This window comes from Hakea prostrata, chromosome 9 (genome assembly GCF_041222555.1).
Source record: "Hakea prostrata isolate BN-2017 chromosome 9, UWA_Hpros_2, whole genome shotgun sequence".
Lineage (NCBI taxonomy): Eukaryota > Viridiplantae > Streptophyta > Magnoliopsida > Proteales > Proteaceae > Hakea > Hakea prostrata.
In genome coordinates, this window is record NC_142608.1 from 9,801,641 (window position 1) to 9,823,173 (window position 21,533).

Here is a 21,533-nt window from a genome sequence, read left to right on the forward strand (position 1 = left end):
GATTCGATCATTCCTAGCTTTCCATAACCACCATACTACAAAGGAACAAAGGCTTTTCATAATTTCTGCATCCCTCTTACCCAATTTGCTGAATTCTTTCCAGATAGAGATCCATTCTTGAAGAGTTCTACATTTATCCTCCGAGATTCTCCAAGAGAGGGAAGACCCAAACCATACACTCCTTGCAAACGGACAGTGTAGTAGGACATGGGGTGTTGTTTCCTCTTCTAAACCGCATTCTCCACATAATGTATCTACCCCGATCTTCTTGGCAAGTAAGTTGGATGTTGTTGCTAGACATTCATTACAAGCTCTCCATAGAAAATTTCTGATTTTTGGTCAAGTTTTGCATTTCCAAATCTCTTGCCAATGTTCCTTCCTCAACTCATCCCAGCTATGAGTTTTAGATGTAGAAGGTGACTTCTTTTCCTCATCCTCTTGATGTTGTACTAGTACTTTATATGCACTCTTCACTGAAAACCTTCCATCTCTACTGCAGCCCCAAACTAGTGCATCTTCATTAGGAAACAATGCCAACTTGATGTTGAAGATTGCATTGGCCTCTTCTGGAGAGAACCATCTAATGATTTCTGTACTATTCCAAGTTCTTGATTGTTGATCTATCAAATCTGCCACAGTTGAAATCCCACAGTCATCATGCTTTGTAGTATGGACTTTGAAATCCTTTAGTGTAGGAATCCAAGGGTCTGTCCAAACATCAATATGGTCTCCCTCACCAATTTTCCAAATCAACCATTTCTTGAGTACTTCTCTACCTTCAATGATACTTCTCCATGCCCACGATGGATTGTGGCCCATACTTGCCTCTAAAAAAGTGGTTTTTGGGAAATAAATCTGCTTAAGGAATTGGGCCCAACATGCATCCGGTTGAGAGAGAAGTCTCCACGCTACCTTACTTAGCAGAGCTTTGTTGTGCATTAGAGGATCTTTAAAACCCACTCCCCCCTTGGCCTTTTCTTTGCACAATCTTTTCCAAGACATCCAGTGGATTTTTGCCTTTTCTTTTGTCCCTCCCCAAAAGAATCTTGCCGCCTGAGCTTTGACCTTTTTGTGAATTGAGTTTGGGATCTTAAAATGAGAGGTGGCATAGATAGAGGATGGTAAAGCCACAGCTTTCAAGAGTACTTCCGGCTAGGTTGATTGAGTAGTTTGTGAGTCCATCCTTGGAAGCGATTTTCCGCTTTATCACCAAGTGAGTGAAATAAAGCTACTTTAGATATCCCAAAATCTGTTGGAAGTCCTAGGTATTTGGTTGGCTCTTCTCCATAAGAGACTTTTAGAATTTTTGAGAACCACCGCTTCACTCTTTGCAATGTATTGGGGCTTAAGCATACATTTGACTTCTTGTAATTTATCGCTTGGCCGGAAGCTTTGCAATAGGCCTTGATCCCTTCTTTCAAAGCATGGACACTTTTCAAATTTACTTCAGAGAAGATTACACAATCATCTGCAAACATCAAGTGTGTGAGTGGATCCTTTCTGCCTTTTATGCGAATACCTCGAATATCACCCCTTCCCTCTCCAAGTGTAATCATGTGAGTTAAGCCTTGTGAACATATGACAAAGAGTGCTTGGTGATAATGGATCTCCTTGCTTTAAACATCTTTCCGGTGTAACCAGAAATCGCTCAGATCCATTAATCAAAAAAGAGTATCTCACAGAGAATAGTACATTTAATATTAAATCAACAAATCTAATATTAAATCCCAACTGAGTAAGAATGGCTACAACATACCTCCACTCAACTCTATCATATGCTTTCTTCATGTCCAATTTTAGTGCCATGACTCCCTTATTTTTTGAAAATTTTGATTAGTTCCTTTAAATTTTCTTGTTTTTTTCCTTCCCACGTGTAAATAACTATTTGTCTTCGTCAATATTGAAAATAGTTTTTAAATGCAAAATAATAGATATAAATGTCACTCCTAATTAGAAACTAACTCATTAATCCTTATTTATTCTCTCCTCTTTCTTCTTTCCTTCTTATATTTTCTCTTCTCATTCTACAAATGTGGGTTAAGAAAAATTTTGAAAAAATCTTCTCCACAATTAGATATTCTTTATATTTCTCAATTTTATTTATTTTTATCTTTATCTCTTTCTTTTTTTCTGTTCTTTTTTATTTTTATTTGATTTTATAGTCTCTCTTTCTTTATTTTTTCTTCTGATTTTGTTATTTGATTTTGTATTGTAAATAATTAATATAAATAAATAAATAAATAAATATATATATATATATTTTTTTTAATTTTTTTTCTATGGTTAGTAAAGTAATTAACTACCCCCCCTCTTTAATTTTACCTATTTTTTCCCCTCTCTTCTCTTTCCCAATTTATTTATTGGCTAAAGTGTAGCTAAATGGATGTGTGAATAGATTAGTTGAACTGTACTGCACTAAATATTCACCGTCAAATTTATAAATCTAAATTTGGATGTTCAATAAAATTCATATTTTTCCTCCCATAAGTTAACTTAACCTAATATTACAATAAAATTCAGGGTAAATATCACTTACCTCCCCTCTTAGCTGGACAAATAGCACTTACACCCCCTCTTAGTTGGATAATATCACTTACCTCCCTCTCTTACCTAGCAAATATATCAAACACCTCCCCTATGTTAACTTTCATGGTTAAATTTAACTTTTTCCGTTAAATATTTTTCTAAAACCCCAAACTACCCTCGGCTAAAAATAATTTTTTATTTTAAACCTTAAATTACCCTAATAGTTAAACTAATAAATTACCCTCAATTAAAATAATTATTAAAAATTAAAACACCATAGTTAAAACTCAAATTATCTTTAATTATTAAAAGCCCAACATACCCTTTTTAAAAAAAAAAATTATCAAACAATTAAAAAAAAAACCCAAAATAGTAATGCGTGTTTAAAATTAAAGATAATTTGATAAAAGTATTTTGATAAAATTAAACACGTACTTAAAAAAAAAACGTACTACTATCAAGTAAAATTAAAAATGCAATTAAGAAAAAGGATATGTTGATAAAATTAAACACGTATTACTATTTTGGGTTTTTTTTAATTGTTTGATAATTTAAAAAAAAAATGTATGTTGGGCTTTTAATAATTAAAGATAATTTAGGTTTTAACTATGGTGTTTTAATTTTTAATAATTATTTTAATTGAGGGTAATTTATTAGTTTAACTATTAGGGTAATTTAAGGTTTAAAATAAAAAATTATTTTTAGCCGAGGGTAGTTTGGGGTTTTAGAAAAATATTTAACGGAAAAAGTTAAATTTAACCATGAAAGTTAACATAGGGGAGGTGTTTGATATATTTGCTAGGTAAGAGGGGAGGTAAATGATATTATCCAACTAAGAGGAGGTGTAAGTGCTATTTGTCCAGCTAAGAGGGGAGGTAAGTGATATTTACCCTAAAATTCATATTTTTCTTCCCATTATTTATGAGTTAATTAAATTTAACCTAATATCACCAATTGGTGGTAACTTTTCTTTTTTTTTTTTTTTTTTTTTTTTTTTTTTTTTTTGGTACTGGTGCTTTTTTAATACTGAAAATGATTGGTGGTAACATATATTTTTTTTAGTCGAACACAAGACCCCTCCACTATGAAGGATGGATCTTTACCACTCAACCAACCCTGCATTGGCAGTAACATATCTTTTTTCTCCATAGGCTTCATTGAAAATCCAAAATCCTTTCACTTGCGTTCATCACTGAAAACCCTATGATTCCAATAGTTTTTTTAATTGTACGCATGGTTAAATTGATAGTTGATAGCCAACTTGACGCTGCGAGGTCTGCTGGCTATGCAAAAGACACTCAAGACTTATCTTCTGTCATGCTTTTGGTCCAGCCTCAAGCTACTATGCGAAGCTACTGGTGATGCATTAGGAGCAGAAACTTTTTCATTGTTTACAGATTGCAGCTTTTGTCCAAGATATTGAACCTATGGAACCTTTCAGATCACCACCATTGCATATATACTAAATTCTGTAATCATCCATTATATATTCTTAGTTGAGCCTCCACTTTCAATGTATAGTCCAAGATACTGAACCGGACGCAGATGAAAGGGTTTTTAATGATTTTAATGAAGCAGTAGAGAATGAATAGAAAAAAAATAGAGAAGGAACATAGGAAGAAGAGAAAAAAAATAGAAGAAAAAATAGAGAAGGAATCATAGGAAGAAGAGAAAAAATAGAGGAGGAAACATAGGAAGAAGAGACTTACTCTAACCGCCCGCTAGGTTCTTGAATTGTTTCTTTCTTTTCTTTTTGAAAATTTAAACAATAATAAATGTTACATTAACTAACCCTAAGGGGAGGAAAAATACAAATTTTATTGGACGATTAGAATTATTTAATAAATTTGAGGGTAGATATTTATAATCGTTTAGCTAACATATTCACCCGTCCGTTCCCTTGTTTATTTATTTATTATTTTTTTTTGTTATTTGATTTTATATTGTGAATGAAATATCTATGATTAGTAGTTAAGGTAATTAACTACCATTGATTTGCATTTCATACCAAAAATGAAAAATAATTGGTTTGCATCTCCTACCTAGAAAAATTGATTTGCATTTAATTTTTTACAGTTGAAATTAGGTGTCTTCTTTTTCTTTTTTTCTTTAATTTATCTATATTTTGTCAAGAAAAAATTATCATTATTCATAAATCATAATTTACCTATTTTTTTAATGTGTAAACCCTACACTATAGGTCTACGTTTTAATATGATAAAATAATTTAGAGGTAAGACCCCAATGAATCCTACATGATCCCATACAATATATGGGATGGAAAAACATTAGTGTTTCCCAAACGAGTATGTGATCTGAACTTCATTTTTTGCCCCCCCCCCCAATGTTGAATTCTAGTTCTACCATGTATGGATGTTAAATTTAAAAGATAGAAAATTTTTTATTCTAATTTAATCCCAATTCTTTGATGTGCCTACAGACATGTGTCAATCATTCATAAAGAAATGGATGGTCCATTTTTTATCATAAACGAACAAAATAAGATTTAGCCTCCATTCCATTCAATCTTTGAAAAGGTTGTGACAAAGTTTATTCTTTATGTTGAGACTAAAGTCCAATCCCCATGAATCTTGGAATCTTGCATTGAAGGATGAATAAAGGTTGTGTCGAATTCCTCACTCCTGACACCTTCACCGAGAAGTCGCATGAGGACAGCTTGTACGTCATTTGCATGGTCTTCATGATGTAGCTTTTCTGAGGGAAGTCTCTTATAAGCACCCATTGAACCATCCGGATCCAAGCTTGAACCCTAGGTCTAGCTCCAGCCGCTTATTCCGTTTCAGAGATTGTTGTTGGAATGATCATAACAGTATCCAACTCCATTTTTGCTTTCTTTGAATTTCAATTTGCTCCTTATCTTATGTGTTACAAATAACATAAGGAAAAATGACAAGAAATGATAAATTTTAGGTCTTGTATCTAATATAATCTCAAATAACACTAATTGGAAGACAATGATCGATCAAATATGATTAGAATGAGCTCCTTGTTATTGTGTTGCTATTGTCGTCTATATTTTAGAAACACAAATATAATTTACAAAATGGTAAACCAATTTCATGTAACCTACTGACATTTGTGTTTGTAATAAAAATAAATGAACAACAACTTCAAAATACATTCAACAATGCATAATGTAAGTACCACGTTTACATCCACCAATTATATACCGAATCCTCTACCTGATGAATAAAGATTGATACTCTATTCACATTTTTTTACTACACAATGGAAGTAAGGCACAAGTGATATCAGTGTTCACTTTTGGTTTATTTTGTTAGCATTCGAACATCAATCTTACCTTATTATAAAGTAAAGAAGTGTGAGAAGAGCACATAATTCTATCCAAAGGAATAGAAGATCAAGACTCCAATTTTACGCCTATTCCATTCCATGCAAGCACCGCCAATTTCTGAATTCAGTGGTTTATTCATTGCTCCATGCTTAAAGAAGCTGCACTTGTCGCTAATGAGTACTGCTGCGGACTCCATTTAAGGCCGTGTAACTGTGTAAGTAGAGAGGGCCCTCTGTCTGTCGCTCCTGTCAAAGTCCAATGGACCAAAGGACAAAGAGATATCATTCAAAAATGCGTACTAAAATTACCTCTCGCTTCAATGTCTTTCAATCAAACAACGAAAATTCTTTTCCGCTTCAGTTCTATCTCAAATTCATCAACTGAATAAGTACTCTTGGGCTTAAAGGTTCATCAATGCTATAGTTGGATGAGTGATACAATATCCTTGTCATCCCTTGAATGATTTACGCCTCCCTCTATCCTTACGTTCCAAGCTCTCTTTCTTTTTACTCTTCCCTCTTCTTTTTCTTATCCAAGCATAGAATCCAGATTCATTCAATAGAGAATCTACAAGTTTTATATAGCAGCGTAACCCTTATTAGGTTGGTTTTTATTTTTTTGGTTGACATTATTAGCTGTATTTTCTGTAAGCATAGAAAGAATCAAACTGCACTTCTGGGATGGTGGTTGGTTGATGGGGTTTCCTGTGATACAGCCCTCCAGGATAAGGTTTGAGGTGAGATAAGGGAGATGGAGTAGCTTTAGGGGTGGCACATGAAGCAAGAGCAGAGGCCAGAGAGGCGGACAAAGAGAACAGTGTTAGTAGCCATACAACACTACGCCGTTTACTTAAAAATGTCGACCATCAAACCAAATTAATGCTCGAACTGCTAAAGCATACAACCTACCTTTCACGATTTAATCACTTTGGTTGCACATCTGGATAACAAGAAAGCTCCTGAGCCCTAGCAAAATATTTACATCTACAGCTACACTACCCATTAAGAGTCCATTAACTGACAAGCTGGGTAGCAGAAAGCTTCCTGAAGTCAGGGTTGCAACAAATAATCTGCCGGGTGTGGGGAAAACTCGGCACTATAAGCAAAAGTTCTCTCATTTTGGAAAACCTTTCTTCATTTGATAATTTGACCCCATATTGGAAATCTTGTGCCATCAATACCTCCAGCCCCTATTGTATCAGTGAAAAAAACCTGAATGATCGAGCTGCAGTTGAGTTCGAGCAACAAAGGCCTATTTTTTCCACTTGTCTTGTTAGGGCAGTTCCCAGATTAGCGCATTAAGATTCCCAGCGATCGGAATTATGAACCCTGACTGAAGATGTCTGGAAACAAGGTGGAAAGTTCATATGGAAGCATTTCAACAAGATTGTCAGTGATGATTGAGATCAGCGGGCAACATTATAAAAAGATTTCAAAATTAATTTCCTGTGGGCAACATTATAAAAAGATTTCAAAATTAATTTCCTGTATTTTCGGACAGTGTTTGGTAGATTGAGCATCTAGAACACACTCTGAACCTCACAGCCCCAACCCACAACGGGAAAAAAGCCAGCACCTGTTCCAGACCCAGAATCTGTTCCGAAACTGCAGACGTAATTATAAATGATACTGATCGAAAGTGATCGAGTCCAGCTACAACAATAACTTTTTTTGGGGTCAGAAAAAGTAACTTGACACAAGCAAAAATTCTATCTAGGATTCAATGACCTTCAAGAACTTCAATAAAATGACACGAGAAGCAAGAGTAGAGATTTGGTCAAAAGAATGAATAAATTTAACAAAAAAATAGAAAAAAAGAATTAAAGCTAAACCTTTAGCTGAGCCACGGTCATCTTTGCCTCTTCTTGAATGGGTCAATCCATTCATTGTCCTCTTTAACAGCTTTGTCCCACCGCTTCCTAAAGACTTTAAGTTCCGAAGTTGATTGTCTCCTTATCTGCTCAATAAGAACAAACAAACCATAAGGATCACTAGGTGACGCTGAAGAAAAGCAACCTAATTATAATTTGTAGACAAGCCACTAAACTTTTCGTTGGTAAGCAAGAAGCCCAAACATTTGTGCAAGGTATTTTCTTAACATCCAACTCCAACCACAACCTCATCCCGACTAAATTAGATCGGCTAAATGCATCATATAGAGGTTAAGATGATAAGAGACAAGACAGATAAAAGAAGTAAAACTAAGTAAAAGAGAAAATTTGTAAAAGAAGAAACCAAAGTAAAATGATAGGAACAACCCCTCAGAAGGGGTTGGCTGCACGGATCCTAGTCGTCCACTCAACACTCCACGGCAGTACTATGATTGAGCAATCACATGCATATACTTTCTTACCACTTTCCCAATAGTCATTTTAAGACATTCCTACCTCTTTTGACTCCATCTAATTGAATCTGGTCTCTATTCCTTACTAGTGCATTTATGGGGTCCCGGTTGGACAAAATTGTACCAACCTAAATGGCTCTCATGAAACTTGTCCTAGATTGGTGCAATTCCCAGTTTGGTTCTATTACAATCATTGATTTTTTTTTTCCTTTCCTGCTCATCATTCTCATCTTTGCTATACTCATTTTGTCTATATTTCTCTTCTCAACTGCCCAACAACCTGCCCCATTAGGTCACTGCAGGTCTTAGTACTATCCTATAGAATTTCCCCTTGAGCTTAACCAGCATATATTTGTCACACAACACTCGAGATGCACCTCCCCACTTCATCCATTCTACTTTAATTCTATGAGAAAAATCATACTTTGTATCACTTTCCTTGTTGATGGTGGACCCTAGGTGATGTAAACGCCAAATCTAGAGTTAGTCTTTAGGATCAATTCAAGTGAACCAGCAGCAAATCTAGGGTTCTATAAGCCTGCTGTTCTAGTATAATGCTGCCTTTAAAGTTTTTAGGGTTTAGATATAGGACCTATAGGGTTTGGGTAAGGCATCGGGTCTAGGGTATAATGAATTCCAGATCTGAACCTTCTTGTAATTTAAAATTCAGAACTGAAAAATTCTAGGGTTTAAGAGAATTAGGGTTTTCTTATTTCTAGGGTTTCTAAGGGGTGGCTAGAGTTAAAGTTTAGGTTGAAGGTAGGAGGAATTGGGGATAATGATTCTAAAAGGAAATAGGCTTTAGAAGAAAGATTTGAAAGATATAAGTGAAAAAAGGTTAGGGTTTCTAAGGTATGGTGAAGAAGATGAAGGGTAGGATTTTCTAGGGTTTTGGGTGGAGGGAAAGGGGCTGTAATTAGGACCAAAGGTGAGGGAAAAGGAGGGATGTTTGAACCCTCAAGGAGCTGGCAATTGGATGAGGGGCTTGTGAGATCTAGGCTCTTGGTTTTGGAAGAAGGTAGGGAAAATTTATAGTGTTTAGAAAACTGAAAAAGGCTATGCTGTCGCAAGGTTGATGGAGGGGGGAAAAAGGAAGAAAGGAGGGCAGGGATGACGAACTAGGGCTGGGGAACAGGATGGGATTGGGAGAATAGGGATAGGTTTTTTTTTTTTTTGGTGGGGGGGGGGGGGTGCCACAGGCTAGGGAGGATGGGGAAAAGAAGGGTTTTGAAAGAGAAATAGAAAGGAGAAAGGTAGGGCCGGGAGTGGGGGAATCTTTGTACTTATTTGTAGGAGAGAGAGAGGTTGAAGCACTTGAATGATAACAGCCACTAGAACTCCATAGCAGCCGCAGTCTTCCTTCCTCGGGAAACCCATGACTCTAATATTCACCTTCAATTCTCAGTTAATTCAATAATCAAAATCTGTCCTTACAAGCTTGGCGCTATACTTATAGCCTTACATTAGTGGACTCGCACTAGGACTCATCATTAGAAGGTGATTCAAACTAGGACTCTTGTTCTAATAAAGTGATGAGAACTAGGATCTAGGGTTTGAACGATTGATGACTAAATCTAGATTCTCTTCCCAAAAATCAGTATTCTTATAGGGCTGTAATGTCCCACAGTGGAGGGTTTTTTGATGGATTTTGTAAGTACTAGGATTAGGCAATGGGTTGGGAGTAGGTTTGGCCAGGCTTAGGGGTCTAGGATTTTTTGTTTTCAAGCTTGAAACCTTGCTGTCTTAATGCATTCAGATTTTAGAGAATGTGGGTTTTATGGAAATTAGGGTTTCCTAATAAGAAGATAAGTTGCAGAAGATCCAGGGTCTTGAGGGAGGCAGGGGCTGGAATTTAGGATCGGAGGTAGGCACTGTGGTTAGGTTCTAATTTTAGATAGGGAAGGGTTTAGGCCAAGGGAATAGGTTCTTTGGTCTTAGAACACTTACTTCTATTCTGGTTTTCTAATTTTCTGGAATTCCAGAAGTGCTGCAAGCTTTTGGAGGAGATGAAGCAGAAAAGAGAGGGGATAAGGCTGGGATTAGTAGTCTAGAGTCAGGGAAGGGAAAGAAGAGGGGGGGGGGGGGTAGGGGAGTTCCCAAGGCTGCTGCCGGATTCAAAGAGGGTTCGAATGACCTTTGATGGAGGGGAAGGGGCTGGGATGTAGAAACTAGGTTTGAAAGGGGTAAGGGAAGCTTGCAGATGAGAGAGGAGAGTAAAAAATGAGACTGAGGTTGGGGTGGAGGCTCATACTTACTTGGAAAGTGTCACAGGAATGCTGGAAAAAGGAAATTCTGCAGACTTTCAATCCTCCTGAAGCTGCCACAGGCCCCCTCTGGGGAACCCACGACTTCTTCCTCACCTTCAACATTCAAACAATTTTATTTATCAAGTCAACTTGCTGATTACAATCTTAGGAGGCTTATTTATAGCCTTCTGAAGGAAATCTTACTTGGGACTCTTAACTAGCAAGACAATTCAAACTAAAACTCTTAATTGACCAAGACTTTTAACTCACACGTTCCTTCATATTTCACTCTAGGGGAGTCTAATTTGAATTCTAAGAGTAGATATGAGATCCTCGCAAGGAGTAGGACAAAACTAGAGTACTCCTTCACAACTTAGAAATCCTACCCTAACAAGGACTGTTTTAATAACTCTGACAAATATGGACTCAAATTTAAGAACAAAAATAGATCTAGGTCCCACAAACATATTGGACCCAACTAAAGCCTAATTGGATTCAACCGAAAAAGTGCAAAATTATCACACCACCTTGACGCTTGGACAAAATTGCCTAGGTTGGTGGTAGGGCCACAAGGTATTGGTAGCCTCTATGGGCCCTCTTTGGGTGGTCCTGGATCTCATTCGCATCACAAGGACTTTGTCTTAACTCATCATAAGATAATTCAGATTACAAAACATGAGTAGGAATAGACTCCTTGTAGAAATTAGAATATAACTAAGGGAAAACCTCTCTAATTGGGACTCCTAACTTGACTAGGACTCTTTAATAGGTTGACCAAAAACTAAACCAAACTTCAAAAAGTAAATAAATAAATAAAAAGTAGACTTGGAATCCTACTAACATATTGAATCCAACAAACCCTAATTTGACTCAACTAGAACAACCAAATTACTAGAATGCCCTAATATGGGCAATCTCCTATAGGGCCATAGGGTGTTGGATTGCCACCCTAGGCCCTGTTTCGACCCTTAGTGTGGCCCTGGATCTGGTTCATATCATTAGATATAAAGCATTCACTTTTTGATATCTCTCGATCCTCAAGTTTCACCACTTCATGATTTCAATACCTATAATTAACATAGGGACTTGAAGGAAATTCGGAAAGAAGAAGAAAAATAGAAGGAGAAGGTGAAAAGGAGAAAGAGGAAGATGGCTCACATGTATGAGACTCTCCCTTATCATGCCTTATTTATAGATTACAAACCACTAAAACTTTCCTAAACTAAATTACAGCAAAAAGAAAAGTAAATATGCATAGATTACATAGGATCTCCCAAGTCTACTAAAAAGAAAACTATTCTAAAGAGATAAATTGTCAACCAAGCAATAAGCAAAATAAAAAATAAACTCTACTATGCCATCTTGAATTGCACATGGCTGATATTATCCACAATATCTTGGACATAGTAAGATGTAATCATCAACACTCCCCCTCAATCTAGAGAATACAAATCAAAGGCTCCAGTTTGAAATAACAAAAGCATATAAATAAAAAAACTTCATCAATCTTTAGTAGCCACAGCAAATGCCAATAGACACTAAAAGAACTTCACCCCAGGATATAATACAATAACTATAACTTAAGTAAACAATCTTCTTGCCAGGCAAACCATCTAATAATAAGAATAATAGGTGGTGGTGATGATAAATCATATGCATAAGCATAACAATAACAATCATATCGGGGCACTATCTAAGCAAATGCCAGGGGAGTTCCACAAGTAAAAATGCGTAGCTCCAACATCTACAAACATAGAAAAAATATGTAACTCTAATGTCCACACTAGTAGTAGGTAGTAATCTGCTGAACCAGACATAAAAATAGAGCCTCAAACAAAAGCTTTTGCAAGTCGAATAAAAATAATTGTTAGCTAAGAAGGAAGATAAAAGACAATATGGGTTACTGCTAAGTAAGTAGATAAAAGACAATATGGGTTACTACACCAAATATGCGGGTAAAAAATAATATAAGTCACTACAAACCAAGTAGGTCAGGAAAACCGATCAAGTAGGTAGGTGTTGCTATAGAACACAATCTTATAATCAAAATCTCCACAAATAATACACCTTCAAGAAGTCTTGAATAGATATAGAGCAAGTCTACAATCTGCCCTTCATGTGTGGCATTAAATTTGAACAAATAATAACCAATTACTAGCATCTCAAAGTTTGTATTGAGGAATTGTTTGGGTGCTTGAAAGAACCTTGTGACTTGATGAAACCAGGTACAAAAAATTCCAATCATTACTGGTGTCAAATAGCTGCCCAAAAAGGGTAGAATAGTAGTGACAATTGAGCAGAAGTGCAGCATTGAATCAGTAATTGGACCCTCTCATTAGAAGAGTTAAAAAACAACTGCAATCGACTCTAATAAATAGGACCGCAGCAGCATTGGTAGCCATTAGGGTATACTTTACAACCCAATAATGTACTCAGCAGTAACAGGTCAGCATCAATGAAACGCCCCAGCAGAACAGCTTATTATTCAGTAAAAAACTGAACAGGGCAGCGGTAAATCACTTCATTGAGCAGTGTATTATTTACCAACAAAACTGATCGATCAGCAGTAAATTGTCTCACAGGGCAAAGTCTTGTTTATCAGGAAAAAATTCTAAACCACCAGCAACAACTCAAATAGTACAACAGCAAATTAAATCATAAAACAAAAAATTTGAACCAGCAGCAACAACTCAAATAGGGAAGCAATAAATTAAACCCAGCAGTCAGGTTCCTTATGCATAAAAAAACTAACCAGAACAGTGGGAAAACAGGTGCACAAAATAGTTGTCTATTTAGAAGAAAATTTGAGGTTGATTCTGGTAAATAGAATGGAAGAAAATTAGTGCAACAAATGCAGCTTAGAAAATACCATAACGGAAGTGGTAATACCAGCAAAGATCTTGCTTTTTGAAGGCTCGAGATGAGACTCTGGTCGAGTCTCGCAAAATACCCAATCTTGACCGAGATCTTGGTTGAGTCGGACCTCGATCCAAGCACCCTTTTAAGTCCCATAACTCAAGCGAGACATGTCAAGATCTCGACCAGTCTCACCTCCTCTAGCCTCCCATCTGGCTGACAGCATCCCAAGTTCATCTTTTGCCGGATTGTTGCCTCCTCTCACCAACAACTTCCCTAAGCCACAACAGCTATTCATGGCCCCAAGCCCAAACTGCAAAGAGAATCCCGAGGCCCAAAGTGATTTAAGGCCTCCACAAAAGCCCGGGACGCTATCCCATAGGACCCATACGCCCCCCGCTAGGACGGCCCTCCTGAGCCCCCGCCCACTCATTAGGGATTGAGACTCCCGTGTTTGTCAGGGGGAAGGTTGTTGGCAACATAATGTGAAGCATAAGCCATACCCAACACTTCTACTATGAACGATGATGGTTGCATTATTGTATTTTTGAGAGTCAAGAATGTGATGTTTTGTTGTACTTATATGGATGGAGTTATATTTGTATTTAAGTTATTTCTCGTATCTTATCATTAGCTTTTTATTTATACGTCCTAATTGTTCTATATTTCATGTTTTATAACCTCACATGTTCATTCCTGCAGATTTCTGTTTCAAACTTAGGGTCGAGTTGGAACTCATACTTAGGATTGTTTTCTCACAAATCTAAGAGCATCAATGTGTTCAGAAGGCCTAAATAAGATAAATACCAACTTTGAGCCCAACCTAACCCTTAAAACCCCCTAACATAGGCCCTCGAGTCCACTCGAGTTGGCCTGAGAAAAACACTAGATCTCGAGCGAGATTTCACTTTTGCTTAAGGGTGAGATTGCCCTGGAGAGCAAGACCTAAAACCTTTGGTTACCAAAAAGAGGCAATAACAGTAGTAATTTGTAGTAGGAACTCAAAATTACCAGAACTAGAATAGCATTTATAACTTGTGATCTAAATCAAGTCCATACCACACCTAAATTAAAGAATCATCCCACAGAGTTAAATGCAAGACAGATTGAACCTCAAAAAGGAAGAGAACTTGCATGAGAAAATAGTTGCTGGAGAAGCCTTGATCTGAAATATATAAGCAGCCATATATCTTCTCGATCCTGGGTTCTAGTAGAGAGGCTCCAATCCCATGATAGGATTTCATTACCTCTAATCAACCTAAGAACTAAAAGGAAATTCAGAAAGAAGAAGAATAGAGGAAGGAGAAAGAGGGAAAGAGCTCGCATGCATGACTCTCCTCTATTATGCTTCATTTATAGATTATAAACTATTCTTAAAGTAAATATGCATAGATTATAGGATCTCCCAAATCTACTAATAGGAGAGATTAGTTGTCAACCAAGCAACAAGGAAAATAAAAAGTAAACTATATAAGGCAACTTCTGAACTACACATGGCCAAGATTATTCACGATATCTTGGCCATGCAAAGATGTAATCGTCAATAATCATCCTCTCCCAATTTGACGTAAGTTACCCAGCATATATTTTGTGTTTGTCCTACATAACTTAAGACCTCTTGATCCAAAAGTTGATCTCTGCAACACCACTAGATCCCAAAGTAAAAACAATATAATCAGTAAATAACATACACCAAGGGATCTCACCTTGAATGTGTCTGGTAGAATTTCCTTTTACATCCCTTGACACAATTATGCACCTATGGCAGTACATCTGGTGCAAGGGATCTTCCTGAAGTGTCTTTAGGAAGCACCCAATATATAATGTAGGCAGATTTCAAGGAAGATCAACAGTACATGAACGAGAGTTCCACAAAGATACTACAATTGGCCCATCTGAACAATGGTGCATAACATATTCACACAAAGTAATTGCAATCCATACTCTGTGCATGAGAACAAAGAATATATAGATATGATACAATGCCAAAACTCAATCTTTGCTTGAAACGTTGATGTTTTAACCCACAAAATAAATTCTGAAAAGGTGTTGCCTTTGAGAGAATTCCCTATACACCACTTTGGAGAAGAAAAAGAAAGGGAGGTGGGTTAGAGATGTTCCATGGAACACCAACCGTAGCATGACCAACAATATCACTCACATGGGCCCAAATGGTTGGGGAAGGAGTGAAAGAACAATTAAAACAAAACCCACATGAGGGCAATATTACACTAGCAGTGACAACACCCCCACCCCATGTACGGGGGGCTGGGACATCCCCTTCCTCCTTTCTTTCTTCTTACTTGGTGTATCACTTGAAAAACTTAAATAGAAAAGGGAAAACTTTGAGTGCCCATCCTCACTTTATGCCCCTCTTGGTATTTCCTTTTCTGGAAGTTCATTACCACCCCCAAAAAAAAAATTCAACTACTATTTTATCTTTTATGATTCCTATGTACCCTCCCTTTTCCCTTCGGGACCCTTTTTCTCTTTCAGCAACTCTCCCTCAATGTCCAATCTCTAAGAAGAAAAATACCTTTTTTTAATGGAAAATTTAAATAGTTGAAAGAACTTAGACAATAATTATAAACTACTGATAAATCTATGAAATAGAGTTAATTCTATTGCTTTTATGCTTGAGATAGCTTGATTTAGGAGTGATTATCTTATTTTTAGTAAGTGTTCTTACTTAATTGTAGTTTATAGAGTCTTAGTATTTTAAGTCTAGTGTAGTTATTTTATTTTGTTTTTGTATGAATTTTCTGTAATGTAATTGACAAAATTGTTCATCGTAATTTCTTGGCACTGTAGGAAGTGCAGAGTTATATTGAAAAAGAAATGGCATGAGATATGTGATGTAAACAGATAACAAATATTCTAAGTTTCCTGCAGAGATGCTGCAGCATAGTTTTCCAGATCTGGCTTATCCAAGCACATGTGGCACACATCAAATGAGGCCAGCAAAAGTGGCTAGCTGATTGGACATACCTTTCTGTCACTACCTGAAAGATCTCAACCGCTGACTTCAAGGGAAAAGGTTCTAATCCTACAACCCTATTCACCCTAGCACTTTAAGGAAAGAAAGGGAGCAGCCAAAAAAGGGGGACAGCATCATCGAAACAAGAGGTAAAAAAATAGAGAAGAGGAATCGGCTAGGAGGAGGAACCGAGGAAGCAGCTGCAGGAGAGCACTAGAGCACTATGGAAGCATCATCTGGCTCTCCATTTGGTTCTATTTTTCCTATTTATATCCATTCTAGTTGTACTCCATTGAAGGCTGTAATAATTTCTCCGTTCTTAAATTTCATATGAATTGATTTCATTGCAATGTTGTGATGATAGAGTACATAATCCTGTAATTTGAGCTTGAGTGTTTAATTTGTTGTTAGTTTGCTATAACTTTATTGTAGCCATGGAAGATTTGCAATCTAATACCTCCTTCGCCCCGCGACGACATGGGGCCGACTTTCCGATTTCTCGCGAATGTCTTTTCCGCCGTGCTTTTCGAGCTTTTCCGCGATAACACATGGCCCCCCCGTCCCACCTCCGTCCATGGCTGCGGTTTCGGGGGGGGGGGTCGTCTTTACTTTGGCCATTGCTTTGGCCCGTGTGTGCTCTTAACTCCGTTTTAGAGAATGACTTACGTATTCTCGGTTCATCCCTTCATGACTTGCTTGGAGTCTGTTTGCTCATTTCTATTGTATTTGTTTTTGTTGTCTGGGTCTGTTTGCTCTTTCTTTGTTTTTTTTTGTTTTTTCTTCTGCCAGTCCCGTTTGGCTGTTTGTTGTTATATTATATGTTATTTTAAACCTTGCCTTTTCATTTGTTATATTTGTGTATTTTACTGGCGTTGGGTTTTGTTCTCGGTCTGTTTTCGCTGCTTCGCTGCTTCCGGCGTGTCGTTCCTTGATTGTAGCAAGGTTTGTTTGATATATATATATATATGTGTGTGTTTTTGTTTATGTTCATTTATTGGCTGGCCATTTTTGAATGAATATTGTACTTTCAATTGCTGGGAAGTTAATTGGAGCTAGACTAATGTTAAACAGTGTCTGCTGGCTTAATCCCCAAGTGGACTAAGTCAATTAGCAGGTAGGTTAGGAATATTCATTTGCCTCACACAACCTCCTCCGGAACCCAAGAGTAACTCCACATCCTTAGTTTAACTCCCCTAGGAATATGATGGATTTAAAGTAGGATGATGAATGCATAAGTGCACCAGAAGATTTCTACGTATAATATTTAGTTCCAGGTTCTCTGATTGTTTTGTTGAGTATTCATAGCCCAAATTTAGGAGAAGGGAAATAGAATTCAAACATCATTACCACTGCTTGAAGTTCTTTTCAATGTGTGCTTTCTGATTTTAGGATCTCTAGCTTACTTCATCTGTCATTTCTTAATTAGTTTGTTGGTTCATATATTTTCAAGAGTATCATTCCCATGGAGAATATTATCCCTAGCTTTCAATGTAAAAGAATCTATAGCTTACTTCCTCTATCATTTCTTAATTAGTTTGTTGGTCCATATATTTTCATTAAATTTTGCTATTAGTATCCTTTTACATAAAGTCAAGGATAGTTTTCTCCATGGGAACGATACTCTTACTCTTTATTACTTAATTGCGACACATGCACTTGTATAACATTTACAAAATACAAGAAAACAAGTTTTTGGCGTAGTTGCCGAAGAATTTTATCATTGTTAATCAGTGTAAAAGAGAGTTTTAGTTTTTATTTACAGCATGTGCTTTACTTTTATGTTAGTTTTCTTCTATTCCCAGGTGCTTTATTCTTGTATGGATACACCGTGTGATCAAGAGTTGATACCCTTTGATCCAGTAATTGAAAGGACAATCCGAGCTAGGAGAAGGGAGCAACGAGGTTCAACAGCAATACAAGGAATGGTTGAAGCAGTGGGAATTGGTGCTAATAATGGTAACAATATAGCAGTTGAGGTAGATGATAGAGATAGGGCAATTAGAGAGTATGTTGTACCAATGTTGCAAGAGCTAAATCCAAGTATAGACTGTATAGTACGACCAAAAATTCAAGCACCACAACTTGAGCCTAAACCAATGATGTTCCAAATGCTCCAAACAGTGGGATGCCAACAGAAGGTCCTCATCTCCAACCTAGACTTTTTATGGAGGTGAGAGATTCTTTCAAGATACCAAGAGCTACTAAGGACATGGTGGGAAATCTTGCGAGATCTCGCGAGATCTCGCGAGATATCTCGCTATTTTGACATAGCGAGACGAGAGGAAAGGCGAGATCCGCGAGATGGGAGATCTCGCCTCTCTTGCTGCAACCATAAAAAATTGCCAAAACTTGATTTTTTGTCGGAATTTGTTGGGGATTCAACTTCTAAACATCTTTAAAACATTTACAATATCAAATTATCATCATTCAAGCCTATTTCAACTAGATCTACAACAAAGGTAAGATTTTCCCCCAAATTTGAATTTTTTTCAAATAGAATATTCTACAATGGGTGTGTGAGTTTAGTGTAAATATATGTAGATCCACAAGCTTTGATCTAACTTTCATGGAAACCAATTTAATGTGACATTTAAACCTATATGTGACATACTATAGTGATGAGTTGACTTGGGAGTCATATGTGGCCACCGTTCAGAATCAGTTGATGCAGAATGCTGAGTGATACTCTTGCTTTGTCTTGTAGTCTTGTAATCTTATTACTCACATACTCTTGTAATTGTGATTGTGAGCTTATGGATTATGATTTATGACATACTAAAAGTCTAAAACTTCTTATGGTTGTAAAATTTTGAAGCCATTTAAGTTCTTTGATAGTTTGATATGTAATGTATTTAATACTTTATAGTTGATAACATGAATTACTTGATATCTCTACATTTCGGTTTTACACATAGGGTTGACTTAGAAGACATAGTTAGGGTTATTTTCTCACAATTCTAAGGCCACCAATGTATTCAAAAGGCCTTAAATAGACTAAAAACCAAATTTCAGCCCAACCGGGGCCCTAAAACCCACCGAGATGGGTCACCGAGATGGGTCACCGAGATTACGCCAAAATTTTGGTAGATCTCGACCGAGATCTCGCCATTTCGGTCAAGATCTCTCTATTTTGGAGTGGCGAGATCTCCCACTATGACTGAGGAAGCCTTGAGATTGAAGCTATTTCCTCATTTATTGTTGGATAAAGCAAGAGCATGGTTGAACTCTCTACCTCCACAATTTGTAGCTACATTGAATGATTTAGTAGAGAAGTTTTTGATGAAGTACTTTCCTCCACCAAGGAATGCCAAACTCAAGAATGATATTACTAGTCTTCAACAATTGGATAATGAATCTCTGTATAAAGCTTGGGGAAAGATTTAAAGAGCTTTTGCACAAGTGTCCTCACCATGAAATGCCTCATTGGATTCAAATGGAAACTTTTTACAATGGTTTAAATGGGCAAATTCGATCCATTGTGGATGTTTAGCAAATGGGACTATATTGGCAAAGTCTTACAATAGAACTTGCAAAATTTTGGAGAGAATAGCCAACAACAATTGTCAATGGCCAGCTGAGAAAGTAGCTGCAAATAGGATAGTAGTAGGTGTTCATGAGTTGGATGCAATGATAGCCTTGATTGCAAAAGTGTCTTCTCTAACTATTGTGTTGAAGTCAATGAATTTTGTTGTAGCAGTAAATCACAGCAAAAGGCAACAATCTCATGTACTTATTGCAGTGGGGAGCATTTCTTTGATAGTTGCCCATCCAAAATCTGCTTGTTTGTTGGGAATTTCAACAAGGCCTACAATCCATATTCCAACACCTATAAATTCCGATTGGAGGCAGCACCCCAATTTCTCTTGGAATGCTCAAGGACAAAATGTAAGTCCTTCCTCAATCCCAACTCAACCACAACACCCTCCAAGTGTCCCACAACAAGCAAAGATTCAGCCTATGGAACCATCTTCATCAATAAAGAGTCTATTAAAGGAAAATATAGCAAAGAATGAAGTGATTATTCAGACTCAAGCAGCTTCATTGAGGAATTTGTAGAATCAAACAGGATAGTTAGCTAATGTTTTGAGAAACCGACCTCAAGGAACATTGCCAAGTTAAACGAAAAAATAGGTGTGAAGACATGGAACATTGCAAAGCTATTGAATTAAGAAATGGGAAAATCCTGGAACAACCCCAATGTAAGCCCAACAAACAAAAGGAGAACATTCAATCCAAGAAGGAGAGAAGAAGATATAGTGGCTTTTCAAAAGCAGTAAATTGATTCTACATAACAGAATGCTACAACATCACTACAACAAAGTAGCCCAGAAAAGAAGATCACTAGACCACCACCACCTTTTCCTCAAGATTTCACAAGCCACAGCAGGACCAGCAATTTATAAAATTCTTAGATGTTTTGAAGTAGCACCACATCAATATCCCATTAGTGGAAGTAGTTGAACAAATGCCCAACTATGTTAAATTCATGAGAGACATCCTCTTTAAGAAGAAGAGATGTGGAGAATTCAAAACGGCAACAATGCCACAAGAGTGTTTTTCAAATAAATAAACTTCCTCAAAATTTGAAAGATCTTGGAAGTTTCACCATTCCATCTGTTATTGGCAATAATTATGTTGGAGAGCCCTTTGTGATCTTGGAGCGAGCATCAACCTTTTGCCAATGTCAATTTTCAAGAAGCTCGGAGTTGAAGAAGCATAGCCAACAATCCTTACAATCAGCTGATGAACTTAAGGGGAATCAATTTGAGCCCCATGGGTTATTCGAAAGTGAGATCAAACACCCTAAACCATGTATTGGAGAGCCACCTATGTTGGAGTTGAAGCCTCTTTCAGATTACCTCCAGTATGCATACTTGGGAGAAGCAAAGATACTTCCTATTACTGTTTCATCAGTGCTAACAGAGCATCAAGAGAGAAAGCTACTTGAAGAGTTGCAAAAGTATAAAGAAGCATTGGGATGGACTATAACAAAGATCAAAGGGATCAATCTTTCAATCTACAAGCCTAAGATTTTGTTGGAGGAATGTCATAGCAATTCTGTAGAGCACCAAATGAGATTAAATCTAATAACGAAAGAAGTTGTGAAAGAAGAGATCATTAAATGGCCATGGGAAGTAGAGCATGCAAGGAATCCAACATTACTGGGTAAGACTGGTGGAGCATCACCAGACTTCAATCAACCTCCAAACTGCATAGCAAAGGGAAGTAGTCGAGCTGTCAACTTGAAAACAAGCGCCTGTGGAGGCAA

The 21,533-nt window shown here is 37.0% G+C and overlaps 1 non-coding gene and 1 pseudogene across 2 annotated transcripts in view; both read right to left on the reverse strand.

Moving 5' to 3' along the window:
* Positions 1-6,132: 6,132 nt before the first annotated feature.
* Positions 6,133-21,533, reverse strand: part of LOC149004568 (uncharacterized) — a 31,777-nt pseudogene continuing 16,376 nt past the window's right edge. The window contains exon 11 of the transcript XR_016169940.1: positions 6,133-7,798. The product of XR_016169940.1 is annotated as an uncharacterized LOC149004568 (transcript). The remainder of the gene's footprint in view (positions 7,799-21,533) is intronic.
* LOC149004569 (small nucleolar RNA R71) lies at positions 19,574-19,681 on the reverse strand. Its single transcript, XR_016170082.1, has one exon. It is a non-coding gene; the product is annotated as a small nucleolar RNA R71 (small nucleolar RNA).